Genomic DNA, 20,717 nt, shown 5'->3' on the forward strand with positions numbered 1-20,717 from the left:
ATCTATTTATTAAAGTTGCTTTCTGAATTTTAGAAATAAACTATAGGAGGAGCAACTGAATTTTCTTCTACTTCAGACCATGCCACTGTTCCATTTTATAGTTACGCTGGAAAATTGTTTTGATACAATGTTCAAAGTAATCGATGTTGACATACAGGAGACTGAAATGTTACCATGGGGTGGTGCATCATAAAGATTTATGAAGGGGCACCTGGGTGGCTCAGTCAGTTAGACATTGGACTCTATTTCGGCTCAGGTCATAATCTCATGGTGTTGAGATCGATCCCAAAGCCCTGCTTCAGGCTCTTTTCTCTCTCTCTGCCCCTCCCTCTCCACCTCCCCACCCCCACCCCTGGCTCACGTGCGTGCACATTTTCTCTCTCTCTCTCTCTCTCTCTCTCAAAATAAATATTTTTTTTTCAACGTTTATTTATTTTTGGGATAGAGAGAGACAGAGCATGAACGGGGGAGGGGCAGAGAGAGAGGGAGACACAGAATCAGAAACAGGCTCCAGGCTCTGAGCCATCAGCCCAGAGCCCGACGCGGGGCTCGAACTCACGGACCACGAGATCGTGACCTGGCTGAAGTCGGACGCTTAACCGACTGCGCCACCCAGGCGCCCCAAAATAAATATTTTTTAAAAAAGATTTATAAAAACTCTGGGGGAAGAAATGCAGATTAGAACAACATCATGATTTCTGTCCCCCTTGTATATTAATTAAATATCCGGTGGATGAATAGTTTTTAGGATTGACCTCTAGTGGGAAAATAATTCAAATAGTAAAGAAATAAGCTAACATGATCCTCTAGTTTGATAATATCCACTAGGATAATAGTAAACACTTCATAAAGAGGATTTAGTTCTTCAGTGTTTTGTTTGTTTTTTAACTTGAAGAATGACCAAGTGGCTTCCTTAGAGATTGACTATAATGCTTAAAACATCCCAGGTGTGGTTTAAATTCCATGATAATTTTCATCAAAAGTAGATTTCAGATCTTGGTCTTTGGGTTTGTTTTCGTAGAAAACATTTACCTTACACCTTTCTTTTTTTCCCCTCAGACAAGCCACTTTTCCCCTTGACCATCATTTAAGCTTTATACCTCTTCCCTTTTTTTTATACATCATTTTACTTCTTTTCATGGTACCTCTCTATTATCAAACTCTCTTCATTAAGTAGATTTTATACTGACGTCTGGTGTACTACAACCCAGGGGCCAAACAATATGTTCTTGCAAATAAAGTTTTATTGGAACACAACCACGCGCATTCATTTGTCTTGGTTATGGCAGTTCCCATTCTACAGTGACAGAGTTGGATAGTTGTGACAGAGGCAGTATGGCTGACAAAACCTAAAATAGTTGCTCTCTGACCCTTTACAGAACAAGTCCATCAATCTTGACATTATACTATATAGTGAATCCTACAGGTGGAGTAGAAATGAGACACTAAATGATTTACCCACGACCTTATGGTGAGATAGGAGCTAAAATTAGGCTCCAGCACCTACCATTCTCCTTCTTTTATCTCTACTTCTTCCTCTTCATTTTTCCTAGAAACAAGGATGCCTGTGTCAATTTTGAATAAACATGGCCAATGTTAGCTTTTTAGGTTTCTTTTAGAACCTCACACCTTTATCCCAAGATTATCTATGTATTTTCTCCTCATCTATGTTTAAGGCCTAACAGTAGTAACACAAGCATTTTCCATAGTAACACTTAAAATCTAAGTTGGCCCTTTGTCTGAATTTATTTTTTCCTAGAGAATTCTTGTATGTGGTCTAATATTATTGTGGCAGTTTACTAGCTAGCAAACATAGCTTTTGATGTGTAAACATTAGGAAGTAAAAACTTTGGGTATAGGACATAAAACTTGCCTCTTTTCTAATGTACAGTCAGAACAAAGATCAAATGCATGCTATTCTGCCATATTCAAACCATTAGAGAGTTCTACTGATATCTGAAGCAGAAAGAAATGCCCAAGATACGTACTTTATCACAACAGATGGCCTTACCAAGAAGGAAATTATGTTTTTAAGCACAGTACGTCATATTATAGAGTAATAACATAACAAATGAGCAGGTGTTTGAAGATTGCAATCTGAATGGAAGCTACAACATTTTAGCTTCATCAGAGGCTGCTGCTGCAAATCAGTTAGGCAAGCACTTATTGATGGTTTAAATTAAGAAGCCACACTTGAACAGAGCCCATTTCCCTTCCCAAGGAGTGCTGTTAAAGATTCTTAACCTACTATGACACTTCTGATATAATCTTCCCTATTTCATTCAATTCAGGTTGATTCACACACACTTTCAAAAATAGTTTAAGAAAAAGGGTGTATGTGTGTGACATGAATAGAGGATTAACAGAATTCTTTATTTTTTAAATAAAAATTTTGTAGACTCTGGTTATTTGAACATCAGTAACTGTCATGGCAGTAGTAGAGTTTTTGTTTCTTTAAGCTAAGCTAAGGCAACCATGCTCGTGAGAAATTCTGAAATAGTTGTAAGGTCTTTGTGACATTTTAATACATCTGGAATTATTAACCATAAATACATTGCAGGAAACAGTTCCTTGCCCACACTAAAGATTCCTATGGTTAAAGCTTAGAGATCTAGAAAATGCTCCTTTTGGATTGACCCCAAATGCATAGAGTGGAAATCTTGCATGACTATTATTACAATCCAGATGGTGAATGGGTGGTATTGAAAACAGTGTTTTGTAAGGGCCATAAAGACTGATTACCCATGACTTAGACTGGTGAATAAGAATATATTGCCCATTCTACCTAAAATTAATGACTCAATCAATGTTGAATTATAATGCAGGTCTTTAAGAAGCACCAATAATGCTTACTGTTGTTTTTAATTAAAAAAAAAATTTTTTTTTTGAAGGAGAGAGATAGAGCATGAGCGGGGGAGGAGCAGAGAGAGAGGGAGACACAGAATTCTAAGTAGGTTCTAGACTCTAAGCTGTCAGCACAGAGCCTGATGCGGGGTTCAAACCCACGAACCATGAGATCATGACCTGAGCCGAAGTCGGACGCTTAACCGACTGAGCCACCCAGGCGCCCCCAGTAATGCTTACTTTTATGTCAAGTTGATGAATTTTAATATCACTCATTTTTTTTTGGAGGCCATTCAGTTAGAGGCCTTTATTTTAGTTATACTTAAATTCCTAGAATTATAAAAGTCCCTAGTTGGAAGGTCCTTATATTCAGCATAAATCTGTTTTCTTGTGGCTTCCATCTGTTGAACTAAGTCCCAAATACTTGGGGCCATCAAAGTAAGAATGACTCTTTTTCTGTATATGGAAGCCTATATAAGGGAGCACTGCATAATAGAATTAAGGACTGGCCACATGTCCTACCATTCATTCAGTAAAGCATGTAAGCCTTCAAGTTCTCATCTTTTTCTACCATTCCTGATTACACAGAACTTCATGTCATTCCATAGTCTCAATGGCTATCTCCTAAATACAACAAACAATTTACCTGTACTCATCTCAGATAACAGTCTACTGAGCTGAATGAGTGTTAAGCAACCAACTAGGCAGAGTGAAGCTTGCACAATTATATATTTTCTTTTGATTTCCTAATAGTAATAAGTATCCCAACCTATTAACTACCTACATAAAATAAAATTACCCCATTGTTGTAATAATCTCCCCCATTATTACAGTTTATTCGTCTTATAACTTTTTTTTAATGTTTACTTTTGAGACAGAGTGCAAGCGGGGGAGGGGCAGAGAGAAAGGAGACACAGAATCCAAAGCAGGCTCCAGACTCTGTGCTGTCAGCATAGAGCCCGATGAGGGGCTTGAACTCACAAACCATGAGATCATGACCTGAGCTGAAGTCAGATACTTAACCAACTGAGCCACCCAGGTGTTCCTCATCTTATAACTTTTACTTATGCAAGAGTATTGTTGAATTATCCCTTTTATCACTCGTAATAAAAAGCAAGATTGAATTTGTATGGTACTATAAATTTAAAAATCAAAATAACCCTGAAAAAATTATTTTACCTCTCTCAACCTCAGTTTCTTTGTTTGAAAACAAGACCTTTGGACCAGAACTAGCTTTCTGTAACTGTTAAGGAATTTGGTTATTGATAAAATACTAAGTTTACAATTGTTATTTTTGAGACAGGAGTTGTGTTACTTGAACTTTTTATTGCCTCTTTCTTACAAAATCCCCATAGACATTAAATGTATATTTTAAATAATCAGTGAGGTTTGGGGTTTTTTTTTTAAACCACAAAGAGTAAAATCTACTGAAGTAGGCGAGATATTGTTGCTAGTACTTGTATGTGAGAAGAGTCTGGATGCGGAAAGCACAGGTAACTGGGTGCCAAAAGAGAGCCTTGACGTGACCTGTGAAGGCGAATGGCCATGTCTGGAGCCAGGCTGTTGCTGTGAAGATGGAGTCCTGCTCTTCTTTCTCAGAGGCACACCCTCAGCAGTGCCCTTTAGTTGTCTGAGGATCTAGGCTGTATTTGATGCAGTCATAGCTCACACGATGCCACACCAAACATCTGTAAGATAGCACTACATGGACTGACCGTTTCTGTCCCCCAAAATTCCTGTGCCAACATTTTAACCCCTGAAGGGATGGTCTTAGGGGGTGGGGTCTTTAGGAAGTGAGTAGGTTATGAGGATAGGGCCCTCAGGAAGGAAATTAGTGCCTCTATAAAAGAGACCCTGAGACGCCTGGCTGGCTCATTCAGAAGAGCATGCGACTCTTGGTCTCGGGGTTGTGAGTTTGAGCCTCACACTGGGTAAAGAGATTACTTAAAAAAACTTTTAAAGAATTGATTTAAAAAAAGAGACCCTGAGAGAGCCCTCATCCCCATCCACCACATAAAGACAGAGAAGGCGCCGTTTTGTCTATGAAGAAATAGGTTCTGCCCAGACACCCAATGTACTAGCACCATGATCTTGAATTTACCAGACTCCAGAACCATGAGAAATGTCTGTTGCTTATAAGCCACCCAATTTATGGAATTTTTGTTATAGCAACCCAAATACACTAATCAGGCACCCACTCAGAAGATTCTGCTGGCTAGCCTCGTCACTTGAAATTTTGCTGAAGACCTTGCTTTGGGTAAAGGATTATAAATGTTAGACATATGGGTTAATTTGCATGGGTTAATTTGTCATATCAGAAAGATAGTAGGCTACTGCCAGGATTAGACTGCCAAGAAATTAGGAGAAGAAATACCCAATAAAAAATGTTAAATAGATACACTTTAAAAGGATTCAAAATGAGATGCTATAAAAACAGAAGAGGCAAATTTGAATAAGAACTAAATAGATCTTCTAGAGATAGAAATACCATTGAAATAAAAAGTCAATGAACAGCCACAACAGTAAATTAAAAATAGCTGAAGAATTGGTGAACTGGAAAATAGAACTGAGTTCATATCCTGGAATGCAATAGAAATAAAGAGATGGAAAATATAAATAGGCAACATGGAGGATAGAAAGAAAAATCCATACTTCTAATCCAAGTCCTAGAAGGAGAGAATAGAGAAATTGTTGATATGTTCCAGAATTTATGAAAGATAAGATGTGATAGATGCCGGAAACAAAGTGAGCCCAGAGCAGGATAAATAAAAATAAATCCAAACCTAACATACACTGGATTGAAACTATAGCCATGCAAACACAGAGAAAAACAGAAAAAACAAAACAAAACAGATTACAAGAGATCAACAATTAGACTGACAACAGAATTCTCAACATAATATCATCTGGAGACAAGGGGTATTTACATATTTTTGAGAGAAAACCAATTGGCTGCCTAGTTGTGTTTAATTAGCTATATTATCATTGAACAGTATGGACTAAATAATACCATCTTCAGCAAAGAAAAAGAATTTCTCACTTTCAGGTCCTTTTTAAAAAAATTACTAAAGGATGACCTTCAGGAGAAAGGAAGTTGAACTCAGAAGAAATAAAATATAAGAAGCAATGGAAATAAAGAAATAGGTAAACTTTAAAATACTACTTCAAATAGAAACAAAGCTGCGTAAGAAATTCATCAGAACTTTGCAAGACATGGAGAAAATTATAAAACCCTATTGAAATAAGTCTTAAATTTTCTTAAAAGTTATACAATGTTCATGAATGATAAGACTAATTGAAGAATAATGTTCAAACTTATCTATATAATCAGTGTGATTCTAATCAACATTCCATTAATTGTGGGTTTTTTTTGTTTTGGGTTTTGTGTGTGTGTGTGTGTGTGTGTGTGTAGCTTAAAAGGCTGTTACAAGCATTCACATGGAAAATGAAAGGCCAAGAACTGGCAACTCAATTTGAAGAATAAGATCAAGTAGAGAGGATGTGTTTTTTTTCTTTCAAATTTTAAAGCTTATTAAAGAACCCATAATTTTAATTAAAACGTCATATTCTCATAGTAATAGGTAGATATAACAAAAAAGACTAATTACAGACCCATGTAATATGTAATAATAAGAATACTAAGGATAGTAAATAAAGCATATGATTTTTACCATATAGTTTCAGGCACTATTGTAAGTGCTTTACATATTCTAACTCCTGTATCTGCAAAGGTGCGTTAAATTTCAGTCAAACACAGCAGCATTACTCATGATGGCCAAATGGGGGAAGCAACACAAATGTCTACCAAGGGATGAATGGATAAACAAATTATGGCATACCTATACAATGCAATATTGTTCAGCCATGAAAAAGAATGAAGTATTGAAATATGCTACAAAATGGATGAATCTTGAAGCTAGACACAAAAGGTCACATTCTGTGTGGTTCCTTGTATAGGAAATACCAGAGGCAAATCCATAGAGACAGAAAGCAATGTTGTGGTGCTAGGGGCTAGGGAAAAAGAATATGGAGAGTGATTACTTGAAGAACATGGGATGTTCTGGAGTGATGAAAATGTAAAACTACAGAGAGGTTGTTGCCACACAACATTGTGAATGCACTAGATGCCGCTGAATTGTACACTTTAAAATGGTTCGTTGTTAATATGAACTTCACCTCAGTACAAAAACAAACTTCAGCCATCAAGAATAGACTATTCAATAAATGTGCTTGGGAAATTGGTTCATGCATGTGGAGAAATATAAAATTAGATTTCTTCTTCATACATTACACTAAAATAAATACCAGGTATATTAAAGCCCTAAATACAAGCAGGACTTTAAAACTTGCTGAGATGAGCACTGGGTGTTGTATGGAAGCAAATTTGACAATAAATTATATTTTAAAGGGAAGAAAAATAAGAGAATATATCATCCTTTATAAGTTAGAATTTTCTGCAAGAAAAAGACCATTAAGATAATGGAATGCCTGGGTGTCTTACTTGGTAAAGTGTCTGCCTTCAGCTCAGGTCGTGATCTCACAGTTTGTGGGTTTGAGTCCCATATTGGGTTCTGTGGTGACAGCTCAGAGCCTGGAGCTTCCTTCAGATTCTGTGTCTCCCTTTCTTTGCCCCTCCCCTGCTCACGCTTTCTCTCTGTCTCTCTCAAAAATAAATAAACTTTAAAAAAATTGAAAAGCTAAGTGATAAGCCATGGACCAGGAGGGAATATTTGTAGCCAGTACAGTTGACCAAGGGTTATTAATGATAATATTTGATGGACTCCCTCATCTCAGGAAGAAAAAAAGACAACCCGATAGAAAAATCGGCCAAGGCAATGAACAATTCGCGGAAAAGGAAATCTGAAAAGTAACCGGGAACATGCAAATCGAAACAATGACCTGCCATTTTCCATGTCAGATTGACAAAAAATCCAACTTTGAGAACATCGATGCTTCACAGGGTGTGGAAATGTGGGCCCAGTAAAACATTGCTGATGGGATATAAAATCGCTTTAGAGAGCAATTTGGCAATACCCACACAGCTGAACAAAGGCTTACAAAACAATTCCAGTGTCGACATCCGACCTAGAGAAACTCTCAAACAAGCAAAGAGGAAATAAGTAAATATACAAGGATGTTTGCTGCAACACTTTAAATAAAAAGAAAAATATGGAAACAACTGTCTATCAGTTGTGGATTAAAAAAAAAAAACCTGTAAAAAGAATACGAAAATAGCAACTGTAAGAAATGAAAGTGTGTGTGTGTGTGTACCTATATAAGCTAAAAAGCAAAATGTTGAGTGAAAACAAGTTGGGAGAAACTTAAGGCACATGAAAATTACACATGCCAACTGTAGAACACTGATTATTTCTGGGAAGGGAGAGTGAGAAAAAGAATAGGACCAGGATGACTGTATATCTACAGTGATTTATTAACAGTAAAAGAGTGATTGCTAGCAAAGATGGCAAAATGTTGATGTCTGTTAAATCCACGTAGTACATGAGTGTTTATAAGATTATTTTTCACACTTTATATAAACAAAACATTTCATAATGAAAGCAGGAGAAAAAGATCATGGCCTCATGCTCATGGTAATATTTCAACTGAAGTAATATTTGACCCCTCCAACTCCCCAGATGAACTGCACCCAGAATGCAGCAAGGGCTTTCTCTAAGGCCAGAGCTCTACAACACTCTCTATGGAAAGAGTTGACCCACAAGTGGGGCTCCTGGTGAGGAAGAAGACAGATGTTGAAGTAGCTGTGGGTCTTGGCAAAAGGCAAGGAGGGAAAAGAGGAGACCGGGGCAAACCGAATGAATGAATCCCATCCTGAGGATGTCTGTGTAAACCAAGCCAGATGGAACCTGTGCATGCATGTGCTCTCCTTCCACACCCCCTCCAGATGACAGCCATGAAACAGGTATGGCCCTGGGTGGGGGGGAGGGGGCAGCAGATGAGAGGTGTCCACAAATTTGTATTTGACTTAGCAAACTGGATAGAGCTGGCACTTAGAGCATTTGGTGGGGATGGGGGCGGATCATGCTGAGGAACCCTGGAAAGCCTTGAAAGTAAAGGACGCCATGCTTTGGGTAGAACTGGAAAGAGGAGGATTCATTGAATGTCTTAAATGAGTAATTAGATCCCCACATCTCCCCCAACTCCCCACAGCCTGTTAACATCCCTTATCTTAACTTTGAAGGAGACAGGTGGGAGGAAGGAGGCGTGTGCAAGGGTGTGATGAGTGCAGCTGCAGTTAGTACCCAGGGGAAATTGAGCTTCTGATTTCAAGATACCAGGCCCAGTGGGGGGCAATTTGGGGTGTCACACTGAAAACAGGAAGCAGTTAAGGAAAATTTAACATTTGATTAAGCAGATCCCCCAGCATCCCCTTCTTCCCTCCCACTCCCAAAACACTGATACCTAGGATCAGAATCCCAGACAGGAACACGGATATGTTTTCCCTCTAGAGTGTTAATTTGCCCAAGAGATTTTTGACATTTGTAAAAAAAAAAAAATTTTAATGTTTATTTTTGAAAGAGAGAGACACAGCATGAGTGGGGGAGTGGGCAGAGAGAGAGGGAGACACAGAATCTAAAGCAGGTTCCAGGCTCTGAGCTCTCAGCACAGAGTCCGAGTGGAGCTCGAACTCACAAACTGTGAGATCATGACCTGAGCTGAAGTTGGACTCTTAACTGACGGAGCCATCCAGGCACCCCAAAATTTTTGACATTTTGAGATTTTGACATGAGAGATTTTTGAGATTAGATGGTCTCCCAACAAAGCAGTTGGGTTTGATTTTGACACATGATGGTGGCTGCAACAAGGGGAAGCATGAACCCAGAGTGCAAAGGAAGCTGGGACCCACGGCCCTTGTCTTACAGAGCCAGGAATGGAGTCTTAGGGAGGCAAGGGGGCTGCACAGAACAATGAAAAGAAGTCAGACTCCACACTACCACATATAATGCAGGTGTCTTTTCCTTGAAGGTAGAGATACTGTAAAGTATAGTAAAAATGTACTCAGACTATGTGGAAGGGAACTTTTTTTTTAAGTTTACCTATTTATTTTGAGAGAGAGAGAGAGTGCGCGTGAGTGGGGCAGGGGGGAAGAGAGAGGAAGAGGGAGAATCCCAAGCAGGCTCTGTGCTCCCAGCACCGCTCAATCTCATAAACTGAGATCATGACCTGAGCCTAAGTCAAGAGTCAGATGCTTAACCTACTGAGTCACCCAGGCACACCCCCTCCTTTTTTTTTTTTAAACTTTACCTATTTATTTTGTGGAAGGGAATTTTTAAGGAGAGTCAATTCTGTTTCTTTCAAAGTACAAATGGTTCTGTAAGTTAAACTAGGCTATCAAAGTATGGGCTGGCCAGGGCTCTGGGGGACCCACTTTAATGAATTAGATAAAGTTGATTCATATCTCATATACTAAATGATTGTCAATTGCTGCTTCTAAGGTAATTGAGAATGCTTGAGAGTAATTTAAGTGACACTTTACACTATTAATTAGCTCTACCTAACTTTTTTATTTCATTGATAGAGCAGAGGCTGGGCTTGAATTACTTCAGCAATCTAAGCAAAATGGGGTTTTCTGGGTAAGGAGATGTTTCTGGATCTAGTATTCCTTGACAGGAATCGGATTAGGATTTAAAGAGATTTTGACCTTTGATAGCACTTCTTTATTGTTTACCTATGGCAGCCCAGCCTTATGCATACCTTGTTTAACCACTCATTAAACATTTCTATCAGAAATCTCCCTCTTAGGGGCGCCTGGATGGCTCTGTCAGTTAAGTGTCCGACTTCGGCTCAGATCCCGAGCTCATGTTTGGTGAGTTGGTGCGATGTCACCACAGAGCCTGCTTCGGATCCTCTGTCTTATTCTCTCTGCCCCTCCCCAACTCAGGCACACCTGCGCGCTCTCTCTCTCAAAAATAAATAAAGATTTAAAAAAATTAAAATAGAAATCTCCCTCTTAATAAAGCGGAACACACACTTTGCAACAAACATATTTTAGAGCTGATTTGATTAATTCATTTGAAAACCAGAGCTCTGGGCAGTTAGTTGCTTCTAGAAACATTTGTTTTTGATTTAACATCTTTGGCAAGACAAAAAGATAAACAGAAATGATGCGGCTTCTTAGAGAAAGACAATGTTCCACTCATTTTCTCTCCGAGGAAGCTTGCTATATATTTTTTTCCTCATGTCAGAAATACATGGAGTGTCTTTTCACAGAGAAATACCATACTTCCAAAACGGCTCTTGTCTTCATGGGGCTGATAATCTAGGCGGGAGATGCAGTACAACACAGGGCCAAGTTGGAGCGTGTGGTTAAGAGTAGTTCAGACGAATCCCCCACCGTCTGCATTGGATTCCAGTTTTTGATTTTTCCTTATTTTTTTCCAAATTCCTTTTTCTTTTAATCTTCCCCCCTTTCCTAATTCCCAGCTGCTGAGGAGGAGACGCTCTGACCTCATCTGTGCTGGCAACAATCAAAGCCCATTGTGCTGCTTGTTGGGTGTGCCTGCTCTGCCCTGAGAATGTGGCAGCTGGTTGGCCATTGTGGACAGAGAAGAGCTACTGTCACTTATCTTGACAGGCTGCTTTTCTGTGATGTGGGCAACCCCCGGGGCCCCGCTTCACAGGATAAGAGAGGAGCACCGGTTTGTAGTGGGAAGGCCTACATGGGGGTGTCAGAGCTACCCTCACCTCTGGAAGCCTGTCACCTCACTGGGACCAGGACAGGGGGGTTCTGAAAGCCCTTCTAGTCCTGTAGGGGGGGTGGAGTAGTTTGAACCGTAAGTAAAAGCCCCAGTTGTAATAAGCTTCCCATTCTTTTTTTTTTTCATGTTCATTTATTTTTGAGTGAGAGCACAAGAAGGGAAGGGGCAGAGAGAGAGGGGGACAGAGGATCTCAAGTGGGGTCTGTGACAGCAGTGAGCCTGACGCGGGGCTTGAACTCACGAACTAAAGATCACGACCTGAGCTGAAGTCGGATGCTCAGCTGACTGAGCCACGTAGGAGCCTCAGCTTGGCATTCTTTTAAAGAATGGCAGGTACATTTGTCCTTGGTGAAATTTAGAAACCTTTCTAGGGATCAAACGTGCAACTCACTTGTCAGCCCAGGCCAAATGAAGAAACACTTAGCACCTACCATGTATAAAGCGCTGTGCTAGCTTGGGGACACAGAGAGAACCAGTCTCCGTCTGGGCCCTTTGGCCTAGGGAGGCACTGAGGTAAGGAAGAAACAATCAGGTCTAACTAAACTTTATCATTTTCATTGCTCTTAAATTTTAGAATAAAGTTTCCTTATTTTAATTCTTCTGCAATAAAGTAAACTTATATATTAATATGTGCATAATTATTATTAATCTAAGCACACTTGAATTCCACACTTCAGAATTAAATTATAAAGCACAGTCTTATTAATGCAAAAAGAAAATGGACGGGGATGCTGACGGGTTTAGTTACCTTTTATAAATGCTGAATTGGCTTCTTGAATTAAAATAATCATATGTGTCTCTTGAAAAGATATTTACACTGACAGGTTATAAATGCTAACTAAATTCCTTTTAGACCAAGCAGCCAGGCCCTTAGACTGGAGGCATCTAATTTAGGAGAGGTGAAGTTTAAGATTAATTAATCATTTTAATTTTTTTTTTTTTACATTATTTATAATGTTTTAGTAAGTGCTCCAAAGAAGAGCCAAAGTCTTCTTTTTGCAAGGAGCGTCTATTTGTGCTTTCAAATCTGTTATTCAGAGGCTGTGCCTTCGGTAAATTTGGATGTTGTGTCTTGCTGGGAGTACTTACCACTGTTTTGTGCACAGTTTGGTTTTGATTTCCAAGGTGCCAGGTGTATTTGTGTAATTTGGATTAGAGACACTGTTTAGGGCCATGAAGACCTTTTGCTGTAGGTGCCACAACTCCTTCCTTTTAGGCATTTCCTTTCGTTTGACTTTTCTTACTTGAAATCCTATTTGCCTTACATTTTTTTTCACCCAGTCAGCATCTTCTGGTTTAAGGTAGTTGAGAAGCAGGTTATTCCCGCTAGCATTTACAGCATGTACACAGGAGGCAGCAAAGCAGATAGGAGGGAGCAGAGCCTTTTCCAGCACAGTCACTTAGAGGCTCTGTTAAGTTCCTTAACAATAACACGGAAATAAGAATACCCGCTTCATGGAGGTGTTGGAGAGATTACATAAGATTATATGCATAACGTGTCTGCAGGATGCACAGTGCTCAGGGACCAAGTAAAAGATAATAATTAAATCCCAGTGGTCTTTGATTTTGTAATTTTGGCCTAATATTCCTGCCAAATATCTATATTCACATACTGTTATTACACTTAATAGATTGCCTCAATATCTGAAATCACACAAAAATGAACCGTGCAAAACGTATATTGATAGCCCTATATTAATAACTCTTATTTAGTGCTTAAATAATTCTGTTTTCCTGACATTTTTTAACTCCTCTGAAAATGTAGGCGCCCCTCGGTACATGCCCCCAGAGTAGGGCAGAGCGTCTCTATCTGCTCAAAGCATTACTGGAATCTAGTTCCTGCACGCGCGTGTGCGCGGCAGAATGGATTTTATACTTTAAAGGGACTAATAAAAAGACCAAAATGCTTTGCAAATGAAGTGATGGCGATTTAAAAAGAACAGCCACTATTTGTCTCGGTTTTCAGACCTCCTGTTTGAAAGGGCTGTGCCTGGATTTGATGCCCAGACTTGAAAGTTCCCTGAACCAAGAGAACCATGTGCGAAACACATCAAGGGACTCAGGCTTCCCAAAAACCCAACTTCATTGTTTTTCTTGGAGGTGGAGAGAGCTGCTGTTCAGAAAAATTTCCAAGGTTTCTGTGATTTGTTATGAATTGAAGGTCGTTCCCTGGATCAGATTCGTAGGAGGCACCGGAGTCCGTCCGACGGTCAACGTGGAAGCAGATGTGAGCTGGCAATTGTGCAGCGGCGGAAAGAAAACACTCATTTGGTTTGCCTCCTTGGGTTTCACTTTGCGCCTCTCCAGACTGTCTTCTCCCCGACTTCCACTAGAGGGCGCCGAGCCCCCAGCTGTCCCGGCTCTCCAAGTAGGGGTCTTTTCTGATCCTGGTCCCAGGGGCCTGCTGCAGAGACTCCAGAGGATTCTGGATCCAGTTTGGGGTTCAGGGTTCCCTCAAAAGGTGATCCTTCGACTCCCTGGAGAGGGTGGGGACCTGTGAGAGCCTTATACTTCAGGATTGGGATTTCGGAAACCCCAATGAAAGCTTTCTTTTTTGATCTTCTCTGCTTCAAAAGGGCACTGGCAGAGATGAATTATGTTGGATCCCAGGCCTCTGGGGACTCTGCTTCCTGAACCCCGATTGCCAGGCCCCTGCAAACACATATGTGCTTATGGGAGCACTAGACTGGAATATTTGAAACCAGAACTCCAGAAAATCCACAACAGATGTTTTCCCTGAAAGACACAGGCTCTCTATCACCGAGCCCCCGGGGTCTCCCTGCCCCCTGCCAGCCATGCTCCTGCATTGGCATTGTGTGGGTGAGGGGGATCACGCCTGACTTAAAATTCTAATGGACAGGTCAGTGCTTGCTGGGGCTGTAAGTAGGCTCCCTCTCAGCATGCTCTGTAAGCAGGAAGGTATGATGAATGTCTACCAACCCTGTCCTGCCTGCCCCATTCTTTGTTTCTCCAGGTTGTTTGAGGACCTAATTTTGAGCGACCTGCCCCTGTTGAAATTACTCCTGCCACTTTGGAACATCTGCTGAGAATAACCAGGATCCGCATTTCCACTGCACTTTGTGCCTCACAACATACTTTTGCAGGTACTGTGCCATCGGATACTTTCACGACCGTAAGGCATGACTCCTCTCCTTCCCACCTCACGGATGAGAACAACAAGGTCCAGAACGAGTAAGGGCTGGCCCTGGGACTTGAACTCACATCATGTGATTCAAAAGGGATTGCACATATTTTTGGGGGTCTTGGCAATATTAAGAATTCATTTGGGTTTGACTCCAGGGAAACCTTTCAGACTCCGCGAGCTTCACATGGGTGTGCATTATCAGGAAATTATGACATTCCCTCCAGACACTCTTCAGAAAATGGCAGCACGTATTTTTCCTGGACTGGTTGAAGGGCATCCTTTCTTAGGGCAGCGGGACGGACTGGACAAGCCCTGGAGGTGGCTTCTAGCCGTTGTGTTCTGCGGAACAAAGCATCCAGAAATAGACGAATCGGTCCCTTTTACCCCAATAACATTTGTGGCTAACTGTATGAAAACAGGCCATTTCCAGTCTAATTCATAACTACCGTAGAGTCGTTTTAGGAGGTGCTCATCTCAGTAATAGATTCAAAAATTCTCTCCGGCTTAAGACCTCATTGTTCTGGAGCACGGCGGCTGTCCCGCGTGAAGCATGCAGTTCTCCCCGTGGCCACAGGGTGGCGGGGCGACCTTAAGCTTCTTCCTCGCCTTTGGACAGGAAACGCAGCTCTCATCAAAATGAGCAAAATGGAGCAACTCGGAGCGGGTTCAGAGTGACATACACTTCACGTTTATAACCCCTTAAAAACGGAGCGGCAAGCGCTCTGTTTCCAGAATGTCAGCGATGGGAGGTAGTGAGGAGAGGGGATGCTGGGTTCTGAAGCAGTAGAAGAGGCTCGTAGTGTGGAGGGCCCGGTCTGCTGCAGCCCATGGCCCGGTTACCTGGCCGAGGCCGAGGGGGCAGTGCCCTGCGGAAGCCCACCGTTGGGCCTTCCAAAACTATTGCTGTTCCCCTTCTCTGTCTTGGAATCTTCTTTCCTGGGGCTCTGCTTTTATAGATTGTCCCCAGGATGTACTCGTTATGTCTTAAAGGGGTGCTTTGTGCTGTGTAAATTGGGGAGGGGGGTGATGCACCCTCCAATGGGCAGCAACCCCTTTGTGAGCCTCAAATTGAGACATAGGCTTCTGACATGAGGGGCCGTATTTTGGGGGAACGGTGAGGAGATATTTAAATGTGGATTCTGGCACCTCCTGCCCACACACGGTGGAAGCCTAGAGAGACTTGAGGGAGCATTTACTTCTTGCCTACTGTGTGCATCATGATGCAGGTGCGAACTTCCGTGGGGCTGCCGCGGACCCTACCAGGTGCCCACGGTAGGCGGATTGGGCAGGAGCCTGACCCACCCCACTGATGCCCACATGGAAACTGTGAGCTTTCACCTCCCGCACTTCTGCCAAAGCCCTGGATGCCGCCGTGTGGAGACAGCAGAGGTTTAGTGTCATTAGCTCTAGTCTTCTTAGCCGGCCTGGCAGAAGCGATGTTGAATTTCAACGTGGGAAGTTTCCAAGCACATCTTGAGGGATGCAGGAGCCTCTAACACTTTTCTGTAGATGTGATTAATATTCCTTTCCTCAAATTTGAGACCCACGGGTGGGTGTTCGTGTATCAGACACACGCACACATAACTCACACATGCCACAGAATGGGGAGGCATTGCCGTTCAGGTTTCACGACGGAGGCTGCGTGTAATAGCTTCTTTCCTCCTTCTGGATACGCTTTCGCTTCAATATTTATGTCATTCACTTATTAATCTTTTACAGGTATTCTCAGAACACCTACTGTGTGCCAGGCAAATTAAAATGAGTCAGAGTCAAGCTTGTTTTTAGAAAAGACAGACCCCAGGGAATCCATCCTTTTTTTGGTAGGGAAAAGGCAGGGCTGAGCCGGGTTGCTAAGAATGCGGGTCTGGAGCTGCTGCCTGGGTGGGAATCCTAGTGCAGGTGCTCCCTGTCTGTGTGTTGTTCTCTCAGTTTCCTCCTCTTCGTATGTGGGTAATGGTAGGACCCACATCACTCTGTTGTTGTCAGGAACAAACGAACGAGTAAGAAGGGCTCTGTACCATGCACGTGGAAAGAACACAATACACACAGAGCCCTTACTCTTCTTTTCTCCTTGTGAACTAAAGCTCCCCAGGATGCTCGTTAGGCTGAGATCTCTCCTGTGCTTATGGACCAGCTAACATGGAGACTGAGGATGAACTGGACCCGGCTGTTACTGTTTTGGGAGCTGGGGGCAGCTGAGGAGGCCTGTCATCCTGGCCAGCAGGGAAGAAGCAGGTGGTGACGGAATGAGCTCAGTGATGAGCCATCACTCTGGCGAGTGGGGCAGGGGGGTGAAGACGGGCGACCCCTGCTGTGGCCCCGACTGCCTGGGAGTCACCATCCTCCTGAGACATCACTTGCCGGTCTTTACACAAACTGCAGTCTCTTAAGGAGACTGTGACCCTCAGAAACAAAGAAGGACCCTTCTTTAGTCAAGAGGATTCTAGGGCATCAGAAGATCACCTTTAGAGACAGTCCAAGCTCTGGTTTCTGAGGGATCCCCCAGGTCATGGAGCCCCCGTGTCACCTTTTAGGGCTCAGTGATCACAGCACAGCTCCATCCATGCTGGTGCCCATGGGGCAAGGTACCCCTGACAGGGTAGTGTCTACACATTTTAGTCGGGTCTTTCTAGAGTTGTGGCTTCACTCTGGTTCTTCCAACCTCATTCCTGAAGATGTGTGGGAAGGAGCCATGTGCATTCTTCCCCAAGCCTTGAGTCCCCTGGGTCAAGAATGAGTGACCTCAAGCTCTCAGGAGAGGGGGGGGGTGGGCAGCTCCTGTCAGGGAGGCTCCAAAAGGGTGTGAGCTGAGATCCACTGGGGGGCTTCAGGCTGCCCTAAAACCAGGCCCACAGTGGCTAATGGGCAGGTGTGGTGGAATTGTGGGTAGCTCGGTGACACCTCGGTGCCACTCAAGGGGGTGCTTTGTAAGCGTCTTCTGGGAGAGCGATGGGGAGAGGGCATGAGTGAGCAAGAAGGCCCAACACCAGGCCCCAGAAGGGCGATGAGATACCATAGGAGGGGTGAAGCTGGGGATCTGAGGTTCTTTGTTAGCCAGGTGACCTTGAGTAGGCTATTTCACCTTGTGGGGCCTCACTTTTCAAACCTATAAAACAGGAAGAAAAAATGTTGCCTCCATCACTAGGCTGGATCAACACGAGTCCAGCTGCTGTGTGCAGGTGGCCGTGCTCCTTGAACAGAGGCTTCTGCTCTGGGACTGGCCTGTCTGCAGTGCCCATCCAGGCATTCCTGGGGTGCCCCCTGCCTGCCTCTGGCTCCGTCTGTCCCAGGTGAGGAGCACTTGGGCTGTCCGCAGCCCGTCCGTCCTCGTCACACGGCCAACACGTGCCCTTTCAGGAGCTAGGTCCAGGTCAGGCTCGAAGTCATCAAGCTCTGACCTCACCAAACTTCCCCCTTCCTCACTCTGCCTTCCACGTGTGCTGTGCTCCCTCACGCTGAGGTCCCTGTGGGGCGCCTCACCTTTGCTGACACCCTTTCTTTCACCCAAACCCTCAGGTTCCTCAGTCTCCAGGACTGGTTGCCGTTCAGCCGACAGGGCAACACAGGCTTCATGGTGGTAACACCATAACCTCCCACCCCCTCCCACCCTCAATCCAAAGTGCTCTCTCTGCAGTGCCTCGAAGTTGGCATGAAGAACAATATTTGAGCCCCATGGCAGGGCCAAAGGGCTGGAAATTCCTCTTATCCTAGGCTGTTTGGGAAGCTTTGCCCTAGCGTCAGCTTTGCTGCTGTGATTCCCCCTCATCCACCTCCATGTGAGCTTGTGGCAAGGACACTTACAGTGTCCCCTCTCCCTGCACTCCTCCCCACACCCCCCATGCCCCCAGCACCCAAGCTGCTGGTCCCCCTGCAGGCCCCACTGACATGGACAGTACGGTAGATCCAGGAGGGTTCGGGGTTTGCAGCATGACTAAGATATGTTGCCATTGACAAGATGCTCATAGGCTGAGTGGGGGAGACAGCCTGGCTTTAGATCTGGCCTCATTCTTGCATCTGTAAGATGGAGTCAGGCAGGTGCCTCAGCCGAGCAATACCAACCATCCTGGGTGTTCCTCACATCCGCTGATGCCAGGCCGTCATGTGTCCCCATTGACAAGCATATACTGAGCACTTCCTAGGTTCCCAGTACTGCCTGGGGTGCTGGGGGGAACTTTTAGTGATCAAAGCTATTTGCCTCATGGAGCTTCTGGTTTCGTGGAGAAACAGAGGAAACGTAAAACAACATAAATTGTTATGTCTATCAAAGTGGTGATAATTACTTAATTGTTACCTTTGCTTCTGCCCTTGGCATGCCAGGTGCTGCTACTTCTGGGAAAGATCTAGATTGTCTGCTGTGGATGAGACCTCATTTGCTTATTCTGATGTTTTCATGCAGTCCTTCTCTGCCAGAGTTCCTCATGGAAACCACAGAACACAGAACATGATCTTAGTGACAATTTTCTCAGCTCTGCCAAGGATTGTTCAGAACTAGGACCACTCTGGATACAGACGAGAGGAGCAAATTCACTACATACAATGGATGTCTTAGGGCACTGGGCTTTTATTCCCCCCTCTGCTTCTTTGTGACAAGTTTTCCATTTTTCATCCTCTGAACATTGGTTTCTCTCACTTCCTGCCTCTTCTGAAACTTTTGTTTTTTAATCCCTCTTCTTGGATTATTTCCTCTATCCTTTATCCTCCTGAACACAGAGGAAGAAACAGAAATCCGGAGCAGAGGTACTTTCATTAGTGATGGGTGATGGTTCTTCTTGATTTGAAAATCTACACGCAGAGGGGTGGGATCTAAGACAAAAATTGTTGCCATAGGTAGCCAAACAGGACCTTTTTCAGGTTAACCATTAAGAAAAAAAATGAAATCCACTCATTTCATGCTCCTCCCTCCACAGCAGCTGACTTTGCTAATAGAATAGGGTTCTCCTGGATTAGGGGGAAAACAGGGCAAATGAGAAGCTGGGCAGAAGGAGGTGCTCTGCTGATGGTGGTGGGATTTGCAGACTGAGTGCGAGAATAAGAGGCTCTGGTTATGAGCAGGAGTCCCTGGGGCCACTGTTATATCGTTTTCCTCCTGTCTCTTCCCTAGACCCCTGACTCCTTTTTTCAAGGGCATGAACCCCATTCAGTGTGGGCAGAGGCTGTGGTCCCTATTCACTGCGGTCTGGGGTCTCTCTAACCCTGGGTGGAGCACTTGGAGGACAAGGAGAAAAGTAGGACTTCCTCCTAAAAGTGCCCAGCCCAGCTGTGACTTTGATTCTGAAAGAAGGCCTTGCAGGTTGAAGACAATGATTTGTTATTGTTACTGTTTAATATTCATCAAATGCTTGTAATGTGTTGGACGACATTGAAAAAGATTTGTGGTGGGTAAAATTAAACTGAGCTCAGAACTGGCCTGCTGCCTCCAGGTCTGGCAGGCCAAGTTCTGGTTTCTTCTGCTTGTCCACAAGAATGACCTCAACCAACCAGGAATGGGAAGCCACCACCACCATAGCCCTGCTGATAATTCTCCTTTAAAAAGGCATGAATTCCTATAATCTTTCCTGCCTTGGGTTACAGAGGGGGTGATGCTATGGTTACCTTCAAGAATGAAAGATCCAGGGATGTAAGGTGACCCAAAAAAGTGGCAAAGCAAATCAGTGTGAATGACATCTTTGAGCCAAATCTACAACATCAGCAAAGCTGGGCTTCAGTTTTTTCCCCTTTCCCCTGGTTTGGATGCTGCCTCTGTAAGACATGTGGACTCCTCTTACTCCTCCTGACTCAAGACCACCTGCCAGGAAATGATTATGTATGCTCATTTGAACTAAAGAATGTTAAAGAGAGAGAGAGAGCGAATAGGCCAAAAATGGAGTCACTTATGCTAAGCCCCATGTCACCAAGCTGAGACTTAACACTGCACTTAATTACAGTTTCAGTCTCCCCCTGGGAATCTTAAACCAGTCACTCTGGAATTACCTGGTCTGCACTAGTGAGGTAATCTTCCTGAGACACCCCTG

Source organism: Prionailurus viverrinus, chromosome B3, assembly GCF_022837055.1.
Source record: "Prionailurus viverrinus isolate Anna chromosome B3, UM_Priviv_1.0, whole genome shotgun sequence".
In the NCBI taxonomy this organism is placed as follows: Eukaryota; Metazoa; Chordata; class Mammalia; order Carnivora; family Felidae; genus Prionailurus; species Prionailurus viverrinus.